We start from the raw sequence: 23,844 nt of genomic DNA, 5'->3' as shown, positions 1-23,844 counted from the left end.
GTCCCTCACCACCAGAACACTATAAGAATTACATCCACAAACCCTGTCCTTTGAGCACTCCTCTACCTGCCTTGGGTACATTCTGCTCCTGTACTCCCAAATCCCATCCTCAGTTACATAAGTACCTCTATGTGCTCCTTTCCCTTCATGTCTCCTCCATGACAGTGACTTTCTCTCCCTCCATAGTTTCCACAGCCTAGTGATCTGCCTCTATACCCATTGTGCTTTATTAAAGTGTGTTCTTTCTCCATAAGTATCTGAAGAACTGGGCCTGTTTGTCTTGAACCAAGTAGGGACCCCACTGCGGTCCCTTGCCTTTAGACTTAAACCAAGGGCATCTAGGCTGGGACTATTTGCTCATAACAGAACGAAGCAGTGTGTGAACAGGGCTCCTTGAACCCTTTAGGAGAAAGCAAAAGTAGATAAGGAACTCTGAGCCTCACCTCTGGGAGGGACCTTCCCATATACCTGGCTTTCAATAGAATACTCTCCCTATCTTTTCCTTTTTTTCTGTCTTCCTCTTTCCCTCCCTCTCCTTCATTTCCAGTTTTCTCTATCACTCTTTTCCTTCCCCTCTCTACCTCCCACCCTCTCCCTCCTCTTTCCCCTTCTTCCACAAAATTATATGCATTTATGAAACTACTACAAATGGAAATCTTACATATTCAGATTTTATAATAGAAGGTAAGGAAACATGGTCTCTTGAAAGTGAAAAATATTTACACAAAGAAAACCACTGCAGATGAGATTAGAATGAAAACAGGAAAATGAATAACTTTTATAGCAAGTTCTCTGATAAAAATCACTTCTCAAATATATAGAGAAATGAGTCAAATTTATAAGAATATGAATCATTCCCCAAATAATATGTGATCAAAAGATATGAATAAGCAGCTTTCAAAAGAAGAAATCAAAGCTATCTATAGACATATAAAATTTGTTCTAAATTACTATTATAGAAGTTTAATTTAAAAACAAAAACTCTAAGGTACCATTCAGACCTATCATATTGGCTTATGTGTAGTAAAGGAAAATGACAAATGTACATGGGGTTATTAAAAAATTAGTACACTATGCACTTTTTTTTTGGTGGGGCAATGAGGGTTAAGTGACTTGCCCAGGGTCACACAGGCAGTAAGTTTCAAGTGTCTGAGGCTGGATTTGAACTCAAGTCCTCCTGACTCCAGGGCCAGTGCTTTAACCACTGTACCATCTAGCTGCCCCATTAATGCATTCTTGGTAGAGTTGTGAACTCATCTCACCATTTTGGGGAACAATTTGGAAATATGCCCAATGGGCTATAAAATTTTGTTTACCTTTTGACCAAGCAATACCACTGTGAGGTCTGCATCCAAAAGAGATAAAAATACAATGAAAATGTCTTATATGTATAGAAAATTTTTATAGCAGTTCTTTTCATGGTGGAAAAGAATTGGAAATTAAAGAGATGCCCATCAACTGGGGAATGGCTGAACAAGTTGTGGTATATGATTGTAATGCAACACTATTGTGCTATAAGAAAGGCAAGCAGTATGGCTTCAGAAAAACCTGTGAAAACCATATTGATGCAAAATGAACTGAACAGAGCCAGGACATTATTGTACACAGTAACAGCAATATTATGTGATGAGCAACTGTGAATAATTTAGCTAGTCTTAGCAATACAATCCAAGCAAATTCTGAAGGACTTATAATGAAAAATGCTATTCACCTCCAGAGAAAGAATTGATGGAGTCTGGATGCAGATCAAAACATATTTTGTGATTTTTATTCTCTTTCCCTCTCTCTCTCTCTCTCTCTCTCTCTCTCTCTCTCTCTCTCTCTCTCTCTCTCTCTCTCTCTGTCTTCTCTTTTGCAACATGGCTAATATGAATATATGTTTTGCCTAACTGCACTTGTATAATCTAAATCAAAGGGCTTGCTTTCTCAATAAGGGGCAGAATGGACAGAATATAGAAAACTTGGAACTAAACATTTAAAAAGAATGTTAATATTGTTTTTACTCATAATTGAGGAAAAACATCAAATAAAAACTTTTTAAAAGTGAAAAATAAGTCTTACATGTATCATTTTTCCATTTAATAATATAAACAGTTTAGCCTTAATGCATTCTTTATGATTTCTCTTTAATGTTTATCTTCATACACTTCTCTTGAGTTTTGTGTTTGATTCTGAAAATTCTATTCATCTGTCATGTTTTCATCAGGAATGCTTGAAAGTCCTCTATTTCAGTAAATATTATTTTTCTGCCTGAAGGATTGCATTCAACTTTGTTGGATAGGTTATGCTTGGTTGTAATCTTAGTTCCTTTGCTTTCTGGAATTTCATATTCTAATTCTTCCTCTCCTCGAATATGATAGCTGCTACTAAATCCTGTTTGATCCTGACTGTAGATCCATGGTATTTGAATGATTCCTTTCTGGCTACTTGTCATATTCACTCTGACCTGGGAGCTCAGGGAATTTGGTGATAATATTCATGGGAGTTTTCATGCTAGCATCACTTTAGAAAGTGATTGGTGAATTCTTTCAATTTCTATTTTGCCTTCTGGTTCCAGGACATTTGGACAGTTTCCTTTATAATTTCTTGAAGAATGTTGGTTAGGATTTTTTTTTATCATGGCTTCAGGTATTCCAATAATTCTTAAATTATTTCTCTTTAATATGCTTTTCAGGTCAGTTGTTTTTCTGAAAAGGTATTTCAAGTTTTCTTCTATCTTTCACTCTTTTGACTGTGTTTCTTGATATCTTACAAAGTTATTAGGCTAAATTTGACCAATTATAACTTTAAAATTATAATTATTATATTATATGTGAAGTTATAATTATGTTCTTCATTTAGGTTTTAGACCTCTTTTGACCATTTGAACATTTCTTCTTTTTAAGGAATAATTATCAGTCAGGTTTTGTACCTCTTTTGTCAAGCTTTTATTTTTCCCATTATATTCTTGCATTCTCTCATTTTTTCATAATTTCCTCTACTGAATTTATTTGATTTTTCAAAATATATATTTTGCTTAAAAAATCCTTAACTCTTCTAAGAATTCTTGTTGGTCTTGAATATAATCTAAATTTTTCTTCCAGGCTTTGTTTCTATATGTATTCTTTTTCTGAGTTTGTGTCTTGAACTACCATATCACCATAACTTTTTTGGTATTTGCTCATTTTTCCAGTGTATTTCTTGACTTTTAACTTTATGTCAGTTGGGGTCTCCTCTGTGATAGGGCAGAGATGGGTCATTGTCCCAAGATTTATGCCGTTTTGCCCTGATGTTTTCACAAATATTTCTGGGGATATGGGACATCACTGCCACCAAGGCATTGTGATCAGGGGAAAGGTCTAGTCATTGCTCTTCTTGTGTGCATTCTGTTTTTTATTCAGGGAAAATCCTTGTTCCTCTATGATGACAAGTGATTGCATGCCTTTCTGCTCTGAAATGGTGACCAGAAAGTAGGACCACCTCCTCCCTTTTGAGTACAATCATTTCTTTTAGACCTGGAACTCTGAACCAGAATTGGCTTATAGCCTCTGGTTCTGTACTCAGTGACAGCACATTGATCCCCCATAATCTTTCTTAGCAGTTTTCCATTCTCTGGACTGTTGCTATTGCAGCTATGGCCTCCAAGGGCCATAGCTGCTTTTGCTGAACTGACCTCCAGACAACCCTGCTGCAATGTCCCAGACTTCTTCTTACCTCCTAAGTTGTTTTGGACTAGGAAAAATGTCTCACCCTGATTTTATGTTGGCTATGCTATTCCAGATTGGATTTGACACTTTATTTTAAAGTTGTTTAGAGGAGAATATCAGAGAGTTCAGCCTAGAATGCTCCCTCTATGTAGCCATCTCAGCTCTCTTTCTACATACCCCCCCACAAACACATAAACACACAAACACACACACACACACACACACACACACGCAGCACTAATGACGAATACTAAACTCATTAGTTCAGCAGGTATGAGAATATCACCAAGCATTCCTCTGCAGAAACACATTATTGCATACTTCTATGATATTATAGAAGTAATGGTATTTTATTTACTAATATACTAGTATGCAAAGGTCATATTTGCTGGTGAATTTTAGATACTCTTTGTCTAAAATAACAGGATTTTCCCATTAAGGAGAATACTGTTTCCTCCCCTAAAGTAACAAATAGTCCATTCCAAATCCCACTGGGGAGCTTCCTTATGATAAGCCGCTTTGCTATTCTAGTAGAATACATACCAGTATATACATTGTAATCAAAGTTATTAAATCTAAATAAGAACTCTGATTCTGCCACTTTCTACCTGTGTGACATCTTCCTTCCTTCCTTCCTTCCTTCCTTCCTCCTTCCTTCCTTCCTCATTGAAGTACAGTGGCTTGCTTAGTCTCATATAAAATACACTGCTCAGCACATAGGAGGCATTTCAAAGGGGCAGTTAGATGCTGCAGTGGGTAGAACACTGAACTTGGAGTCAAGAAAATGAATGGTCAAGTCTGGCCTCAGATACTTACTAGCTGTGTGACCCTCTCAGTTACCTTATTTGTAAAGTAAGCTGGAGAAGGAAATGGCAAACCACTCTAGTATATTTGCCAAAAAAGCAATAAATGAGGAACAAAGAGTGAGCCACAACTAAAGACTGACCAACAACAACAAGGTGCTTAATTAATAAATGTTTTTTTACTAACTGCTCTAACTTTTGCCTTTGAGTTCGAGTAATCCTTTAGGAGACTCAAATGTTTTTCCACAGAATATAACAACTCCACAAAATCTTTTCTCTTTAAACATAACAGATAAAGTATTTAGATCCAAGTGACTGCACAGATGACAGGGTGTTTTTTTAACTTACAAGAAAAGAGGAGGGAGAAAAAAGTAAATTCAGGGTTTTGTGAAGCTCTTCCACCTTTCATCTTTCAAACCCAAGTTATCCTGGCCTTTCCGATTTGAGGATTTGGACCTGCATTCTTGCCTTGGGATCCTGTTGTGCTTCTGTGAACAGGAGAACTTTGACAAGTCTGTTAAAAAGCAGCAACCTCTGTGCCCTGGTCTTCCATGTTAGTAACACCTGTTTACTCTTCAAGTTTCTGGTCATGTCAGAACATGTTACAAAATGATATCATCCCTGCCACTGACTTGTCAGTTTCCTGACAGTAGATCTTCCTGTAAGGCAACTAGAAGCAAATTCAGTAGCAGGTCCAGTGATGATACTTCAGCAGACCTAGTTCTGTCTCATCTTTGTAAATCCTGTGTCCATTTCTCAAATAAAGAGCCTGAAGGAATGCCCTTGGTTTCTTCCCTTGTTACCACTTCTTGTAGGATTGTTTGGGAACTGTGTTTTTAATCCATACTCTCCTTTTACCATGTCTAACTTGACAACTGCCTTGTTGACTTATTCCATTGATAATTTTCCTTAGCTAATAGAGTTTTGGGGATAAAATGGCCTATAGTATCAGAAAATCATAGAATCTTGGAACCACAAAATCTTTGATGAGGTCTAGCCAAATCTCTTATCCTGTGATGAAAACTATGTGGTGTTATAACTCGTGTCTAGCCTTTGTTTGTAATGATTAGATTTTTCGTATTTCATGAGGCAGTCCAGTAATTTTTGAGATACTTTGAATTATTTACAAGATCATTCTAATATTGTATTAAGATGTGCCTTCCTTTGATTTCCACTATTGGGCCTAGTCCCTACCCTAACCGTTATGGGGTTAAAAAAGTAGTTTAGCATTTCTTCCACAAGGCAGCCCTTTAAATCTCTGAGAAGAACAATCATATCACTAAATAAGACCTTCTTTACTAATTGCAAATAGGACTTAAGCTTGAACATGATGACAACTATCTCCTATTCAAAAAACAGCCCTCATTCTGTAAGATTTTATGAGGGGAAAAAATGACCCAGAGAGAAGAAACAGGAGCAGATGTTCCCCGTCTGCTTTTTCCCTTACCAACTATGCATGGCCAAAAACCTTTCTTGACTGGGGGAGCTTTTCCTTTTCCAATAAACAAGGCTGTGCCACCAAAAGAAAATGTTTGGCTGGAGTAAAATATTTTAAGACAAAATGTAATTATTTCTGTGAAAGAACAAAGTAAGCTAGTCTTATTTGGGATATTTTCCTATCAAACAACCTAAAAAGAAGAAATAAGGGCTAAATGCATGATATGTAAATCTTTGCATTAAAAGTAACACTGGGTTTAAAGTAAGCAGATTCTTGGCTTCAGATTTTGATTCTGTTCTTTAGAAAGTGTGTGAACTTTGACAAATAACTCAATCTCCTTCAACTTTCAGTTCTTCATCTAGAAAATTGCAATACTTTGACTACTGTTCTCATAGGGTTATTCTTAGGAAAGTATATTCTAAACCTGACTTAGGACTTAGCACATAGTAATTGATTATTAAATGTTTATTGGCAGATCGTTGTTATATGTAGGTGCATATGTGCATATGTATATTATATGTATGTTAATGTGTGTTCACACATAAATGCATACACACATACATATAAAATAGGAAAATGTTGAATAGTACTAGCTTAGTCAGAAAGTTGTTGTCTTTAGAGGTACACCTGATTTACACTTTTTCTCTTGGATAAGGAGGGTGCTTTTTTTCACCAGCATTATATTATCACCCCTTAAACATGTTGATTTTTGGTGTACACAAAGCTGCGTCATTTAGCCAACCATGGTTGGTCTCAATGGGAAATGGTAGTTAAGACTTCCACAAATGATTTTGCTTTGTTCAAATTCTTCCCAATCTTCATTCTGGAAGAAGTTTAATTTGGAAATTGTTAAACAACATACTAACCCATCTGGTTTGTATGTTTTTTTCAGATGTTAAAAAATAAGTGGCAAAACTACAATCACAGATTTTTAATTTTGAAAGGGAGTTTGGGGGCTGTCATTCATATCCACCTGTGAGAAATTAATTATTAATAATAGATTTTGTGGGGGAACCATAGATCACTTTCTTAGTACTCTCTCCCCCATATTCCAGAAAGTCCTGTCTCCTTAAAAAATTCCATCAAATCTCATAGGGCACAAACCCAAGGAAATAAAAAGAATGGTGATAGATTCCTTTGTCTAGAGGGCTGAAGGACTGATGGAATTAAATTGAACCTAGATAATGGACTTTGACTTGAGCAATTTGAGTGAGGGATTTTTGTTGTTATTGTTGTTTGCTTGTTTTGCATTATTTTTCCTGATGTCATCCCTAGAGTTCATTTTAATATAGACCACCTTTAAGTCATGTCAAACAATAAAGTTGAATGATGCTAGCCAGTTAGATTTGTTTAATGTATTATGATCCAAGTAGCTTTAATCAATGTATGATGACCCACCTCTGTCAAAAGTGGATAAAAACCCTTGGAAAACCTGCTTTTGACATCTTCTGGGGATTCTAGAATGTCTTCTGTATCTCTCTTGATTCTCCGAAACCACATGGTTTCCATCTTGCTCTTGCTGGCTCCATTGGCTCTCTGGTCTCTGTTTCACTCTCAGTCTCCTGGAGAACACTACATGCTGTCTCTTTGGGGGACCACAGGAGTCTTTTGGGGATTTTCTCCTGCAGGCACTACCTGCCATGCTGAACCTCTTTCCCTGACACCATTATCACACAGCCTGGGACAGTGAGAAATTAGGGAGGCATGGTCAATGCTTTACTGGTATAATATTGCAAAATTAATAATATGCTTACCCCAAACTGTTGTCTAAAATAATTAATTTTAAACAACACTCACCTGAAGAAGTAAGAAATTCTGTACCTTGCCTGATAAGGCTCTGCTTAAATTTGGAATTCAATATTTTAAGAAACAATTTATTCCTCATTTGGACAAGTCATTGTGAGGCATTTTTTTCTAGATCAAGCTCAAAGCCTCTCAAGAACTTTTGACCTTTGTTTCTAATTCTTCTCCTTAAGGCCAAGGTGAAGATGTCTAATCTTTATTTTATGTAAGATAGTTCTTCAAATATTCAAAGACAGCTGACCTGCCCTAGCTAAGCTTTTTAAAAAATTATTATTATTTCCCCATCAACAGTTTCTTCAGATATCCATTATACATGATGTTTTCTAGTTCCCTCAGTGTTCTAGTCCCAAGCTGAGTGTTCTCTGGTTATTATCCAGCTTTTCAATGTTTATCCTAAAATATAAGGATCCAACTCGAGGAGTTATTATACATATGGTCTGAGTAGGGTAGAGCTCATCAGAGTTACCACCTTCCTGGTTCTGGATATTATATTCATGTCTAATAATGAAAGAATCTTTTTAGCTCATTTCATCTCATACTTTCTATGTCCTTTGATCTTTTCCCTTCCTTTTACCTGGAGTCAACCAGAGAATTCAGATGATTAGCCCTGTTTCTCACAAAGTAAATCTGTTTCTTTCAATGTCATTGGTCTTACCTTTTCCTCTGCTGAGCACTGATGAAGCTAGAAAAGAGATTTTTGCATTAACCTTCCTGGTTCACTAAATAGCTGTTATCTCTGTGAATTCTGTGAAGTATTAGCATAAATAATTAAAACAAGCACTCACTTACCAAACTAATTTGTGATGCAGCCTTGTTTAGTTTATAGTGTTTACTTGCTAACTGATCTCAGAAACTCAAGCGTCCATCTATCTAGATATATAGAAAAGTCATTATTGCCATAATATTTAGGGGCATTCAGTCTTTCCTCTATCAGTGAGCTTCCTTGGACTTCTATTTTCCTCTCAATGGGAGCCTGAAACATCCATTAATTACGCCATTAGTTTCTGGGGATGGTGTTTGAAATACATAATGGATACATTTGCAAATTAGTGAGGTGAATATTTTGCAATTATGAAACCAATTAATATTTTGGCTGTGTCAGAAGGGGGAACACTTTCAAGAACCAAGCACACGTTAATATGAAATGCATATTTATACCCCTGTGGTACTTCTGTATTGAGAGAATCATTTCTTTAGATCAATGCAAATGACTGGATTTAGGTGCCATTTCAATAAAATGAAGTTCAGCTTGCAAAATGTTTCTCTCTTCTCAGAGGCCAGTTGAGCTGTAACTTGACCTCATGAAAAAGGAAATATTTACTATCTTCAAAGGTATTTTACAACATTAAAATTCTGTTTGTGGCTTTTGTAAACCTCCCCTGGAAAATTACAAGTAAGATTAAATGGAAGGCAGACAGCCTGGGGAAGCAGTGATAGATGACCTGCCATATTGAAGACAGCCGACTCCCTGCTAAGGTCAGCCCTCACACACCAAAAGGACAAAAGGAAAACACAGTGACTAGGGGAATGAGGAAGCTGTAAACACACAGTGTTAGAGACAATAATGATCCACAGACCACACCTGAAGTAGAAGACAGAAGTATATACACTCTTACATTTGTCTACAGAGGGTGCGAAATCCACAGAATATTCATATCAAATCTTTGATTTGCCATTATAAGCAACAAAACAAAAACAACCCTGCCTCCTTTTGTTGTCCATTTGGATAAGTTGATACATTTACCTTTTCATCTACCTTTGTCAAGACAATATTGGTATCAGCCTTAGATAGATTTTGGTGAGGAGTTACAATTAGCAAAAAAAAAACACCTAAATAAGGGTGTCAGGCCTGAGTGCTGGTCTTGAGGCAGACTAGTGATAAATCACACTCTGGGTACCTTAGCTTGCCAACTGCCATTCATTAGAAGTTCAAGGTTTCCATGGATACCTCATCCTAGGTACAAGTAGAGTGATAACTGTTCATTTGGAAACTTTGCAACAACAGTGGCTTTGGGTTTGGTTCAGGCTATCCCAATTAGTTATTGAAAAGAAGCAGGTTTCAGTGAAATATTTTCAAAGCATTTTCTTGGTGCCTTAATTGTAGGGCAAAAGTGGACATGGGACTGTAATTGTCAGGTGAGGGTGCTGATTCTGTAATAAATAAGTCTAGGGAATTTTGACATCTTTCACCCTAATAAAGGAGAGAAAAAAATGACTGAGCAAGTTGAAATATTTCATTCCTTCATTCCCTAGTGAAAATGTTCTTTATATCGGTCAGTAAAGAAAATATTATAACAGTGTTTGGGGTTATTGGCAATTGGATTCTGTGTGTGTGTGTGTGTGTGCGTGTGTGTGTGTGTTTGTGTGTGTGTTTCTTTTTCCCCTTGTTGTTGAGCCACCCACTGAGGCAAGACATGGATATATTAGTAAACTGCCCTTCACATGATGCTTTTAAATGTATCTTAATAAAGCAGCTGACTTACTGGCTTTACCAGCTTAGAAAGTCATATGGTTCATATGGTTCTGTAGGGATTCCTGAGTATTGAGGACCAGTTTGTGAAGGCTGTTTGTAGAATGATTGTTCCAAAAAGGATTTTAGAAATTCTAAATTATAATGTTTGAAATATGAGAATATTGACTTAGTCTTTTAATTTTATGAAAACATCAGCTTGATGTGGAATTTACCTGATATATCAATAAGCCAGGCTATTTAATGGCTTGTAGAGGATGGGAATCTTAATTTTATAACTAAAAAGGACTAGATAATATTCCTTATCTCCACAATTTTATAAATAAGAAAGATAGGTACAGAAATGTTAAAATGATTGTCCAATATCATAGAGCTAGTTCGTAATAGAGTTAGGATTCTGGGTGCTAAGTCAGACCTCCTGGTTTCCGGTTTAATAATGCTTTATCTATAACATTTCCCTATCATTTTCCATTTCTACATATGGCTTTGAGAGATGGTTCCTTTATCTTTGACTACAATAAATGTGTTATACTGACAATAGGTTCTTTTAATAATCTATCAGACAGATACTAGGGATCTGCCTGTTCCCTGAGTTTGCAAAGTCCTGTTTTCATTCTCTCCATTCCCCTTCTCCCAATCTACTCTTTAGAACTTTTCTTAATATTTTCTCTCCTCTCCCCATTAAGGGAACCTTGATAGGTCAAAGTAGGGTTGTTCTCATACCCTTCTTGACCACTCCTATTATTATTGTCTAGACTTTGCATTTTGACATTTGGACATATATTAATTTAGTGATTTGTCATAAATCATGTTCTATGATTTTTTTATTTGTTTCAAGTTCTTAAGGATTGTGTCCTCAACTGTATTATGAGATCATTAAAGGTGAAAACAATTTTATATATTTCATTAGAAATATATGGCTATGTTATTTCTTTTTGGTTACATAGTAAAATCTCAATAAATACTTTTGGAATTAGATTGAATTGGAAGCAGGTAAGATAAATAAATTGTGTCTTTGTTTCCATGAACAAATTTAAAAAGTTACCTACAACAAATAGTAAAAATTTCCATTTTACATGTGATATCCTATTCTTTTTACTCTGTGTTTTCCCCATGATGTGGCTGTAAAAGGCAGAAACCAATATGATGGTTTTTAGAAATCTACAAAACCAAAAGGAGAAACTTATTTGAAATTATTCAATCATGTGGCAATTATAAGGCAAGGATATTCTTAGTGTGCTTCTGATTTGACCCAAATTCAAATCCAAGACGGAGTTATCCATATTATATAGTCTATTCCTTTGAAATCTGTCTCTTTGGTCTATAAAACTTACTTTTTTATACATATAAAATTCTAGGACTAAGATTACAGAATTGGGTAGGAAAAATGAGTTAATTATTTGAGGTTTCACTTTCCTGTGATCATTCAGTGGCCTCCAACAACCACCATTTGAAAATATCTCAGCTCTTATCACCAGGATCCTCCTGGGAAGTATGTTCAAAAACCAAAATTGAAGTTTATATATCTATGATAAACTATCTGGGAGATATAGAAGATATAGGTAGTAGCTTACGCCACTCTACAGTCTTCATAAACTAATGATACATCTACAATTGAATAGTAGTATACTCCTTATACCTCCTCCTTATACATAGTGAATCTGTTATAATTTAGAAGGCAGTCAGGACCATGGTAAACAGAATATATTGCTCATTAAACTGAGTATGTTTTTTTTTTCATTTTGAACTGAACTCATCAGGCATGAAGCACCTGTATTCCCACTAACAATCCACTAAGCAATCGCCATCGTCAATCACAGCATTCTGGTCCCTGTATTTGAAAAAAAAATCTCTTTAATGGCCTATAAACAGCCATCAATCCAAAGAAATGTACAATTATTCTTTTTCCCTCTTTCTGTGCAATGCAAAGACTACTGTCAATGTTTGCTTAATAAATATTTATGTGGATGCAAATAAAACAAAAATCTTTAAAAATCCTAACATTTATGGACTGCTCATAAAGTTCCAGTTAGAGCTGACATTTTTGCCTCTCTTAGAAAGCCAAATTGAAAGGAAATCAATTCAAACTGAAAACCATGAAAAGGGGAGTGGAGTGGGGAAGACATCTATGCATGAGCATTAGATGAGTGACAGAATAGCACTAGACCTTAAAAAGTAATGTAAGGGGGATATATAACATTAATGTGATTTGCTATGTGGCCAAAAAAATCTCTTTTTTGGTTTTTAATATTAAGGGGAGTCAGGGAGTTAATAATAGGGGTATCTTTAATAAAGAATGACTTACAAAGTGAGCACAAATCCCATTACATTATCTCAATACACCTAAATATAAAACATTGGAATGAAACAAGAACTGATGGCATTCCCTAAGATTATTTGCATGGTCCTTTCTAATTTTTCCCCACTCAGATTCACATATCCCATTCCAGAAAAGCTAACTAACTTCAGAGAAATGAAGTTGATTATAAATTTATGATTCTTATCATTAGGAGACCCAGGAAGCAGAATCATTTTCAGACAAATGTAAGCAATATACAACCTACTTCTCTCTTGGGTCGCCTAGATTGATTAATAAATATGTCATTAAATGCTATGGTACCATATATAAGCTCAGAAAGTCCTAGAGACGAGATGACAGAGGTAAGGCATTGATTTGTGTGAACTCTCCCCAAGACCCCTCCAAATACCTTCAAATAATTCCATAAGATAATTTCTGGAGTGGTAGAACCCACAAAAGGACAAGGTGAAATCATTTTCTAATAAAAGACAACTTAGAAGGTTGGTAGGAAAGGTCTATTGTACCAGGGTGAGAGTGGAGTGTAGTCCAGCACATGCCATGCTGGAACAGGCCTCACGAGCCTCTGATTCAGCAGCAGCAGCAGCAGCAAGTGCTTCTGGAACCCAGCCCACAGATGGTAAGGGGGTAGATAAATTGGCCAGAGGGAGATTACACAGTCTCTTTGCTAGCACTGAGGCAGGACTCTGTTGTTTGGCCCATACTCATATCTAGGTCACAGCCTTGGGTAGTAGTCCAAGGTGGGGGAGGAGCACAAGCACACAAGAGATAGCAGCCACAGTGGAACAGTATTCTGTTCTGGCTTCCAAGGCAGAAAAACAGGTCTGTGTTTACTTTCAGACTAGAGCACAGTCCTGGAGAGTAGTAAATATACCTCTCCTTAAATCAAAACACCTTAGAAAAACTAAGGAATTACAAATTCCTGAAACTGGGACAGTGTAGCCTCTACCCTTGAAGCAGTGCCACAATTTAACAAATACTTAAAAGTCAAGGAATAACATGGGGAAATTAGCAAACAGAAAAACATGCTCACCCTAGAAAGTTTCTATGGTGACAAGGAAGATCAAATACACCCTCAGAAGAAGATAACAATGTCAAAGCTCCTACATCCAAAGCTTCCAAGAAACATATGAATTGGTATCAGGCCATACAAGGGCTGAAAAAGGACTTTGAAAATAAAGTAAGAGAGGTAGAGGAAAAAAATGGAAAGAGAAATGAGAGTGAAGCAAAAAAAAAAATCAGGAAAAAATTCAACAGTTTGAAAAACTGAATTCACCAAATGGAAAAGGAGGTACAAAAGCTCTCTGAAAAAAATAATTCCTTAAAAATCAGGATTTAGCAAATAGAAGGTAATGACTTTATGAGAAATCAAGAAACAATAAAGCAAAACCAAAAGAATGAAAAAAATAGAAGGTGGGGCAGCTAGGTGGCACAGTGGATAAAGCACCAGCCCTGGATTCAGGAGTACCTAAGTTCAAATCCGGCCTTAGATACTTGACACGTACTAGCTGTGTGACCCTGGGCAAGTAACTTAACCCCCATTGCCCTGCAAAAAAGAAAAAAAGGAAAAAAAAAGAAAAAAGAAAAAAATAGAAGGAAATGTGAAATATTTCCTTGGAAAAACAACTGATATGGAAAATAGATCCAGGAGAGATAATTTGAAAATTACTGGACTACCTCAGAGTCATGATCAAAAAAAAAAAAAAAAAGAGTCGACATCATCTCCCAAGACATTGTCAGAGGAAATTGCCCTGATATTCTAGAAGCAGAAGTTAAAAAAGGAAATTGAAAGTATCAACCCATCACCTCCTGAATATTCCAGGAATATTATAGCCAAATTCCAGAGCTCACAGGTCAAGGAGAAAATATTGCAAGCAGCCAGAAAGAAACAATTCAAGTATTGTGGAACCACAGTCTGGATAACACAAAATCTAGCAGCTTCTACACTAAATATAGGAGGCTTTGGAATATTATATTCTGGAGTCAAAGGAACTGGGATTACAACCAAGAATCACATACCCAGGAAAAACTGAGTATAATCCTTCAGGGGAGAGTGGGCATTCAAAGAAAGAGAGGACTTTCAGGCATTCTTGATGAAAAGTCCTGAGCTGAATAGGAAATCTGACTTTCAAATACAAGACCCTAGAGAAGCATAAAAAGGTAAACAGTAAAAAGAAACCATAAGGGATATAATAAGATTAAATTGTTTGCATTCCTACATGGGAAGATGATACTTGAAACTTATAAGAACTTTCTCATTATTAGGGCAGCTAAATGGATTATATTTAGAAAGAGGGCCAAGGGGCGAGTTGAATATGAAGGGATGATGTCTTTAAAAAATAAAATAAAGGTGTTAGAGGAATGTACTGGGAGAAAGATAAGGGAGAGATGGAATGGGGTAAAGTATCTCACATAAAAAATAAGAAAAAGCTTATACAGTAGAGGGAAAGGAGAAGGGGCAGGGGAGGGAGTGAACCTTACTCTCATCAGAATTGGCTCAAAGAGGGAATAACGTACACACTCAATTGGGTATAGTAATCTATCTTACCCTACAGGAAAGTAAGATGGTAAAGGGATAAGGGCAGGGTAGTGATAGAAGGGATGACAGACTGGGAGAAGAGACAGTCAGAAGCAAAATACTTTTTAGGAGGGACAGGGTGAAAGGAGATAGAAAATAGAGTAAATGTCATGGGGAGGGAATAGGGTAAATGGAAATACAGTTACATGTAAAAACAATTTTAACGTTTTACATCTAATTTGAGAAAGTAAAATGAAAAATGAAATGAAAAAAGTCCTAATCTGATACCTCTCCATGAAGTGGTAGGGACTTTAAGTTCTTGAAGACCTAGTTCTAAGTTCTTGAATATAAAGCCTCGGGAGTGCATTGAGCTATAAGTTTGTGAGTAAACAGGTCTCTTTATGGTTTTTACATCTGTCTAAAACAGACTAGCTTATTTAAATGCTGAGAATGTAGGACCAGAGGATTGACTTCCAAATCTTTTTTGTGCTTATATGTGTATTTTTGAACTTAAAGTCCCTACCACTTCATGGAAAGGTATCAGATTAGGATTTTTGTTTTTTGGGGTGTTTTTGGCCATAATCATTAGTTAAAACATTTAAACAGATATAGAGGATATATGATACACATTGGGGCTCTAATAGTGTTACACACATCAATGAAACCATGGATTGTTCTGGCTTAAATGTTGAAGCAGTGTGGTCTAATGAAAATATACTGAACTAGATTATAGTACTTCCTAATGAGTTTTACTTTCCCTTCTGCCTCTAAGTCACTACATGGTCTTGAACAATTCACCATATTTCATTTTCCTTATTTGACAAGTGAAAAACTCTAATTTTTGCCCTGACCTGGTCCACCTCACAGGGATCTTGTGAAGAATACTTTATTCACATTCTATCACTGGCTCTAAGTCAATAGTAATTTGAGAAATGCAAATTAAAGCTACTCAGAATTTCCTTCTCACACCCAACTGATTGAGAGTTGACAAAGAAGATAAATGGCAAATATTAGTAGATACAGTAAAACAGGCATATTAATGTACTGTTTAGAAGAGCTATGGACTCTTACAGCCATTCTGGAAAGCAATTTTTGATTATGCCCAATCAGAAAACTGTGCATGCCCTTTAATCCAGCCTTTTTAATAAACTTCTTTAGGCAAAAATTGTGTAGTGTTTTATGGTTTCCAAAAAAAATCTCATATATTATGCCATCTTTTTCTCCTTACCACTCTATGAAAGAGAAACTACAGGTTTTTTTTTTTTTACTATGCCTCTTTTGTTTAGCAAAAAATACCCTGAGGTTCAGAGAAATCAGTCAGTCAGTCAGTCAATAAACATTTATTAAGTACTTTCCAAGTACCACAGACTACACTAAGTGCTGGTGACAGAAATACAAATACAAAAAAAAACCCCAAAAAACAAAAAACAAAGAAAAACTAGTACCTGCCTCAAAGGAGCTTACAATCCAGTGAAGGAAATCAATATTCCCCTGGTATATTGGCATGATGGAGAAGTCCAAAGAATGCAGCTGGGTGGTAATTAGGTGATATGACTAATTAGGCAATAAGACTTGGCCAATGTCACACAACTATACAGTGGCAGAACCAGAGTTCTTATCTAGATTTAATAACTTCCATTATAATATGTACTTTGATATGCATTTTCTGGTCGAACTATCATAGTGGCTTCTCATAAGGAAGTTTCCCAGTAGGACTTTGAATGGTTCATTCATTACTTTACATATAGGAAAGAATATATCCCTTAATGTGAAAATCTTGTGATTTTAGACCAAGACTTTCTAAAATTCACAAATTTGACCATTAAATTTTAGTATAATATTATGTAAAAAACCTTTAATTCTATAATAACATTGAAGTATACAAAAAAAGGAAGAAGTAAGCTCTTGAGGAGCTTACACTTTTTTTGGTGGGGATATTAAATATATACAGATAAGTGCTTTTAAGTAAATTGGGGAATCAAGATAGAACTTCTGTCAAAGATTGAAATTTATCTGAAACTTTAGGTATTTGATGAGGTGAACTTGAAGAAAGAGGCTATTTCAGGTTTGGAGATTAACCTGTGCAAGGGCAGAGAAATTAAAAAAATAAAAATAAATTAAATGTATCTTTAGAGAGCAGGAAGTAGGCCAGTTTGACTATCATGTCGACATGACAAGAGGAATAAGGTGTGGGAAAACTAGAATGCTAGTCAGGACCTATATTCTATAAGGATTTCACTATCAAACAGAAGAATTTGTATTTCATTTTAAAGCCAAAAGGAAGCCACTGATGCTTTCCAAGCAAGGACAAAGGGAGATAATATGATTATACTTATGCTTTAGGAATATTGGTTTGGTAATTACACAGAAAATTAATTTGAAAGAGACGATATTTGATATAGGGAGTTAGACAAGGAAGCTATTCTGGTAGTGTGGGCAAGAGAACTTGAATTAAGTTAGTTGTCTTCTAATTAGTAGAGAGCATAGGAGAGTTAGTGGAGATGTTTTGGAGTTAAAAGCAATAATATCTGGCAACTGATTAGGGATTAGGTATGAGGGAAAAGAGTCAAATATGACTGAGGCTGTAAAACTGAGTCTTTGGAAGGAAAGTAGGTGACCTGTCCATACATATAGTATGTTTATAGCTGATCACAAAATAGTTCAAGCTACAGGCCCCATACTTTGCCTGCTGAAAATGAATCTCCATCAGCCATTCCTTCATGGAGTGAAGGGTTTAAAAAATTCTCCACCTGTGGAAAAAAATGTTTAAGTACTCTGAAATGGGAAAACTTGATCCCTTTCAAAGTGTTTACCCTGAAGGGCTTAAAAGAAGCATTATATAAACTATAATTTTAGTGTGTTTAGGTCTATAATATCATCATGTTTAACCATCTCATTTTGCATATATGAACATTTGCCTAAGGTCACCCTGGTAGTAAATGACAGAATAAGGACTCAAACTCTTATTTCTGAAACTGGCATTCTTTCTAATACATATTGCTTCTGCTTTAATAGAACAATAAAAAGAAGTTTTACATGTTGAATACCTTAAAAGATCAATCCAGGTTAAAGTTATGTATCCCGAGGTTTCTGTAAAGGTTTTCTTAACTCACTTCCTCTCTTAGGTCTGAGTGCAAAAGATTTTATTCTCCCCTAGATAAATGTTCCCCAGTTGGCACAAAGGAGGTACATCGGGTTTATTTGTCCTAGGGTACAAAATTAAGAAATCCAGATGGATAAAAATTGATTTAGTCTGTGAATTCAATCACCATAGGTTGACTTTCTTTCCTTCAAATGATTAGAAAGTTTTCAGGGCTTTAACCATATTTATTCTCACCCTCATAGCTGGAGTTGGAAGGGCCGTCTGGTACTACCTAGTCCATTCTCTTCCTCCTCTATGTTACAGATAAGGGAAATGAAGCCCAGGTAAGGCACTGGCTTGCCCAAGGTTAGATGTAGGTGGTAGATGCAAAAATCAGTTTATCTAACTCCAAATCCAGGCCTTTTCCCACTACACTCTTTTTTAAAGTCTAGTTATTAGGATTTTCTCATCGAAAGTTATCAAGCCTCAGCTATGCACTCTGAACTCCATCAGGTTTGATTATTTTTAACCTATTCCCAAATAGGATAGAGCCCACTGAAAACAAGCTATGGAGAAGGGTAAGGAGAAGACAAGTAGGAGCTTAAATCTCCTTTACCCTGGCATGAGTTCCTGCTTTCTATTGCTTTGCCTACATCATCCCTATAGTCTATGTGGTTTTTGGCCCTGTGCCTTGAAGTTTATTTTTTTTTCCATTTTACAGCCTAAAAGAAAATTAGAAGCAATCTATTCCACCAACTGCATTTAAAATATATATATTATTTTTAATTTATGGAATAAAATGAACATTTCTATAACATGGTATAATAAAATAGATTACTGCACATGAACCTGCAAATCTGTTATATACAACTTGTAATTCCTTTTAAAATATAAAATATTATCATGTAAAGTTTTCTTTTCTTTTTTTTTCCTTTTCCCCTCCCTCCTCCACCCTAAAGATGCCTACCTTTAGACACAAATAGGTATATGTTCAAAATTATTCTGTATATACTTCTATTTATCAGTTCTTGCATTTTAAGGATGAGGAATTTGAGATTCTAAGAGGGCAAATGGCTTGCACAGAATCCATAACCTATTAGCGTCAGGGGCATGCCTAGAACTGCTATTTCTGATCTGCCAGTTGATTTATATTTCTTTGTTTGCAGTTCAATACACTGTTGCCTGTTTGTTGGCTCCTTTATTACTCTGCCTCTTTGATATTTGTTGATACTTTACTGACTATTTGTTCCATTGTCCCTTGGTACTAAGCAGACTTCTTTGGTTGTAGCTCTTTTCCCTAGCCAGAAAGCTTTACTTGATCTTGTTTTGCCATTTATTTAAGTCTGTATGGAATTCCAAAGACAGAATGCTCAACAAGGAGGGGTGTGTGTGTGTGTGTGTGTGTGTGTGTGTGTGTGTGTGTGTCTTATATGGTAGAGGAGAGAACAGAACTTCTTAAAGGAGAGACTTATCCTAAAAATTTAGGTAGGAGGATCAATGGTAGAAGGTGAATTTTAATAGATAATAATCGTCAAAAAAGGAACAAATGGAAGATAACACAAAGAAAATAGCTTGAAAGTCAAATAAGTTCAAATAAAAAGACATTTTATGCTCTATGAGCCTCATATACTTTTTTGATTTATGTATTTATTCATATATTTATTTATTCATTTACCACTTATTTACTCAATGGTTTGCTTATTTATAATTTCCCCAATTTATGTGTAAAAAACAAATTTTTTCACAGTAATTTAAAAAAAAAATTTGCATTCCAAATTTTCTTCCTCCCTCCCTCTCCACCCTATGAAATCAAGCAATTCAATATAAGTTATACATGTGCATTCAAGCAAAACATCTCCACATTAGTCAGGTTGTAAAAGAAAACAGACAAAATAACTTTAGAAAGAGGAACTGGGGGCAGTTTGGTGGTACAGTGGATAAAGCACCGCCCTGGATTTAGGAGTACCTGAATTAAAATCTGGCCTTAGACACTTGACATTTAATAGCTGTGTGACCTTGGACAAGTCACTTAACCCTCATTGCCCCACCAAAAAAAAAAAAAAAAGGAGCACTGAAAGAGGAACTAACAAAAAAAATTACGCTTCAATCTGTATTCAGAAAACATCAGTTCTTTCTCTATAGATGGATTGCATTTTTCATAAGTCCTTCTCATAGCATCCTGCTCATAATTCCTTTCACAGTTACTATTGCTAATTGTATTGCCCTATATGCTATTCCTTCCCCTTGACATTTACTCTATTTTCTATCTTCTTTCACCCTATCCTTCCTCAAAAGTGTTTTGCTATTTACTGCCCCCTCCTCCAATTTGCTCTCCCTCCTTTTTTTTTTTTTGGAAGGGGGCAAGGTAATGAGGTTTGAGTGACTTACCCTGGGTCACACAGCTAGTAAGTATCAAATGTCTGAAGCTATACTTGAACCCAGGTCCTCCTGAATCCAGGAGAAGTGCTGTATCTGCTGAGCCACCTAGCTGCCCCCTGCTCTCCCTGCCTTCACCTCTCCCCCCTTATCCCATTCCCCTTCAATTTTCCCACAGGGCAAGATATATTACTATACCCACTTGAGTGTTTATGTTAGTCCCTCTTTGAGCCAATTCTGATGAGAGTAAGGCTCACTCACTCCCCTGCTCCTTCCCCATCTTCCCCTCTACTCTATAAGCATTTTCTTCTTTCTTTCATGTGAGCTACTGTACCCCAATCCATCTTTCCCTTTCCCTTTATTCCAGTGCATTCCTCTTACCCCTTAACTTTATTTTATTGATTTCGTCATGGGGTAGCTAGGTGACACAGTGGACAAAGCATCAGCCCTGGACCTAGGAAAAAGTTATCTTAATTAACTTATTTATCACTACTTTTAAATTCCTTGTTGTTCCCTTGCCATGTAATTCTTCTTTTGTTTTCTGTGTTGCAACATCTATAACAATACCTGACTAATAGTGAAATAGTAGGTTCATACTAAATCATTATCTGCTGATTTTGTCTGTAGTTATCATCTTTGTCATCACTTCTAAATGAAGTTAATAGGTTTAGCACTCAAGAGGTTTATTTTTTTCTCCTTTAACCCTTACCCCAACACATGACCCACCTTTTGGAAGGGATGCCCTATTCATATCATCTATTTGATATAAATTCTGTTTTATCTTAGGCCTGAAATAAAAATGAACTCTCCATTTGTCATTATTAAAATAATAAAATAACAACAAAAAGGATAAAAATTGTCTTACTCATAACTTTGAATTCAGCAGTATTGCCAAATACTACATTTTGCCTATATTTCAGAAAAATGATGTCTAATGTGCAATGTGTTATTGCTTCTCTAGTTCCTTAAATGTTATTCATAATACACTAATTTTACCTAACATAATCTTATTTTATTTTTTTAAAGTAACACTTTTTCATTATCATGCATGTGTTATTAATTAATGTGGACCATATCAAGCACTCCTTGTTTTTTTTTAATATAAGTGTAAAGTTTTTGTGTACTCAACAAACCTACTAGCCTCTTTCAGTCCTTAACTCTGAAATATATTTTCGACTTTTTTTAAAGTCTTCATCTATTACTACCTTTGAATTCATAAAGAATCAATTTGTAAAATGTTTTAATTTAGAGAGTCTCAGTTCTTAAGTTCTTAAGATTCTCAAGACTTTTCTACCTTGTTATCCTCTACCAAAAGTAAAGAAAAAAGTTGTCATATAAAGTACAATTATTTTTGGTAGTCTTCTTATAAATACTGATAACCAACAATAGAATGTCACATGAGATGCTTCTAGTTATTTTTGATGCAAAATAAACCTAACTCTGCCAAGTCTTTTATTTGACCCTCTAACAAGAAACTGTTTGTCCTTTTTCCAAGTAGTTGAGACTTCTTTCTGGATTTTGTCTTATAAGAAAAACTGTCATTGTCACTACAGAAGTAGAAAGACATCCGAAAAGACTGAGGAACATTTTATATTGTATTTGATTTCTTCTTTGCCTTGTCTAAAGGATTAATTACTAAGTAGCCAGCATAACCTCCAAATGGTGAGGTATTTTGTTTTCAATCCCTACTTAACTAGGATGGTTGATCCTTTAAAAATAGACCCAGTCAGTTGCTGGGATATTCTGAAAGAAGTTTTAATCTTGTAGAACAAGCAAGAACTTGTGTTCTGTTGCTTTAGACAGATAGGTCATGCAGTGGTCAAAACACTGGACTTGTAATCAAGAAGATCTAGATTAAACTCTTTCTTCAGATTCACTACCTGTGTGACCCTGAACAAGTCACATAAGCTCTCTCAGACACAGGGTTTGATTGTGTATGTTTTTTTCTTTTAATCTATAAAAGTGGGAATACCATTAGCTCCTGCCTGATAGGACTGTTTTTAAGTCCCTATATAATAATATATGGACAGTGTTTTGTCAAACTTCAACATATCAATTTTAACACTTATTATGATATTTGAGAACTCAGAGTCATTTCCTTATAACAATGAGGCATCTGAATAGGGCTTTGAAGTATAATGACTTTATTCATTCAGCAGTTTCATTGGAAGTGGATTTCTAATCAACATTAGATGCTAGTAGTATCTTTTGCCAATATTCCAGAAATATTTTTAATGTATCACTTTTCTTATTCAGAACATTTTAAAACAAACACAAACAGGGTCTTTGAACATAGATATGAAATATTATTTCATTGCATTTACTGAGTAAATATATATTCTGTTGACAGTAGACAGTTTTCTTTCATCTCAGCATGGGCTTTACTTCTTCTTTGTTAGCCATGCAAAAGTCACTTTGCACATTTATAAAAGTGCATTCCTTAATTCCTTAGTTTTTCCATTGGTACTGGCTGTGCTCACTGTGTTTGTTTGAGGCTTTTGCCTTTGAAGGACTGTGGGACTACTTGTCTTCCCATTAACCCTCAAGGTCACTTTTCCATTAGCTTCAACAAACAAACAAAGTAAAACTAGATAAATGTAACTGCCAGTTCTTCCTTGGAAAAACACAAAGGACCTCTCCCAAAGGAAAGAGAAAAGCATATGCCTATCACCCATGCCAAAGGACAATCAAAAGAGTGTTTCCAAGCTAAATGTCAAGAAAGGCAGCATAGTAGGGAGGTACTTGTACTAGATTTGGAAACAAGATCTGGTTACTTTTTAGCTTTGAAAATATGGGCTAATGCTTAAACTTTTTGCTTCTGTAAAATGCTAAAGAAATATAAGCTATTGTTAGTGTATGATTAACCTAATGGGTCAGAATTAAATAGCCAACATTTCAAAAAACTGGGGGAGAGAAATGACACACGATGGTTTTGACTATTTGCCTAGCACCATTCAGGAGGAGAGATGGTAATTACAGTAGAGATGACTCTATAAGTACCATCAGAGGCTTAGGTAAGCATTCCCAAGGTCATCTTTCAAGATCTCAAAGGTATTGTTGGCTCTTCAGGTAGTTATTTATTTTTTAAATGTAATGACAACTATAGATAGCATTGTGGGCCACTGTAATGTTCTTGGCCTAAAGAATACAATAGCTCAAAGAGATGGGACAATTGCTTTGTCAGTCATTCAATGAGGTCATACTATATACAGAGAAACTAAACTACATTAAGTCAGTAAGAATTTATTTAATTGAAATCCAGAATTGCTTTAGGCACCATATGGGATACAAAAGAAATTGAAGAAAATGATAAATGCATAATCAGATACATCAAACAACTGTTGATTTTCT

The 23,844-nt window shown here is 35.6% G+C and overlaps 1 protein-coding gene across 1 annotated transcript in view; it reads right to left on the bottom strand.

Moving 5' to 3' along the window:
* The window catches only part of RIT2 (Ras like without CAAX 2), a 504,718-nt gene that overhangs the window by 10,550 nt on the left and 470,324 nt on the right, over nucleotides 1–23,844 (bottom strand). The gene's annotated exons all lie outside the window — the stretch shown is intronic.

The sequence above is a fragment of the Dromiciops gliroides genome, chromosome 1 (genome assembly GCF_019393635.1).
Source record: "Dromiciops gliroides isolate mDroGli1 chromosome 1, mDroGli1.pri, whole genome shotgun sequence".
Lineage (NCBI taxonomy): Eukaryota > Metazoa > Chordata > Mammalia > Microbiotheria > Microbiotheriidae > Dromiciops > Dromiciops gliroides.
This window is presented reverse-complemented; position numbering and strand designations above follow the sequence as displayed.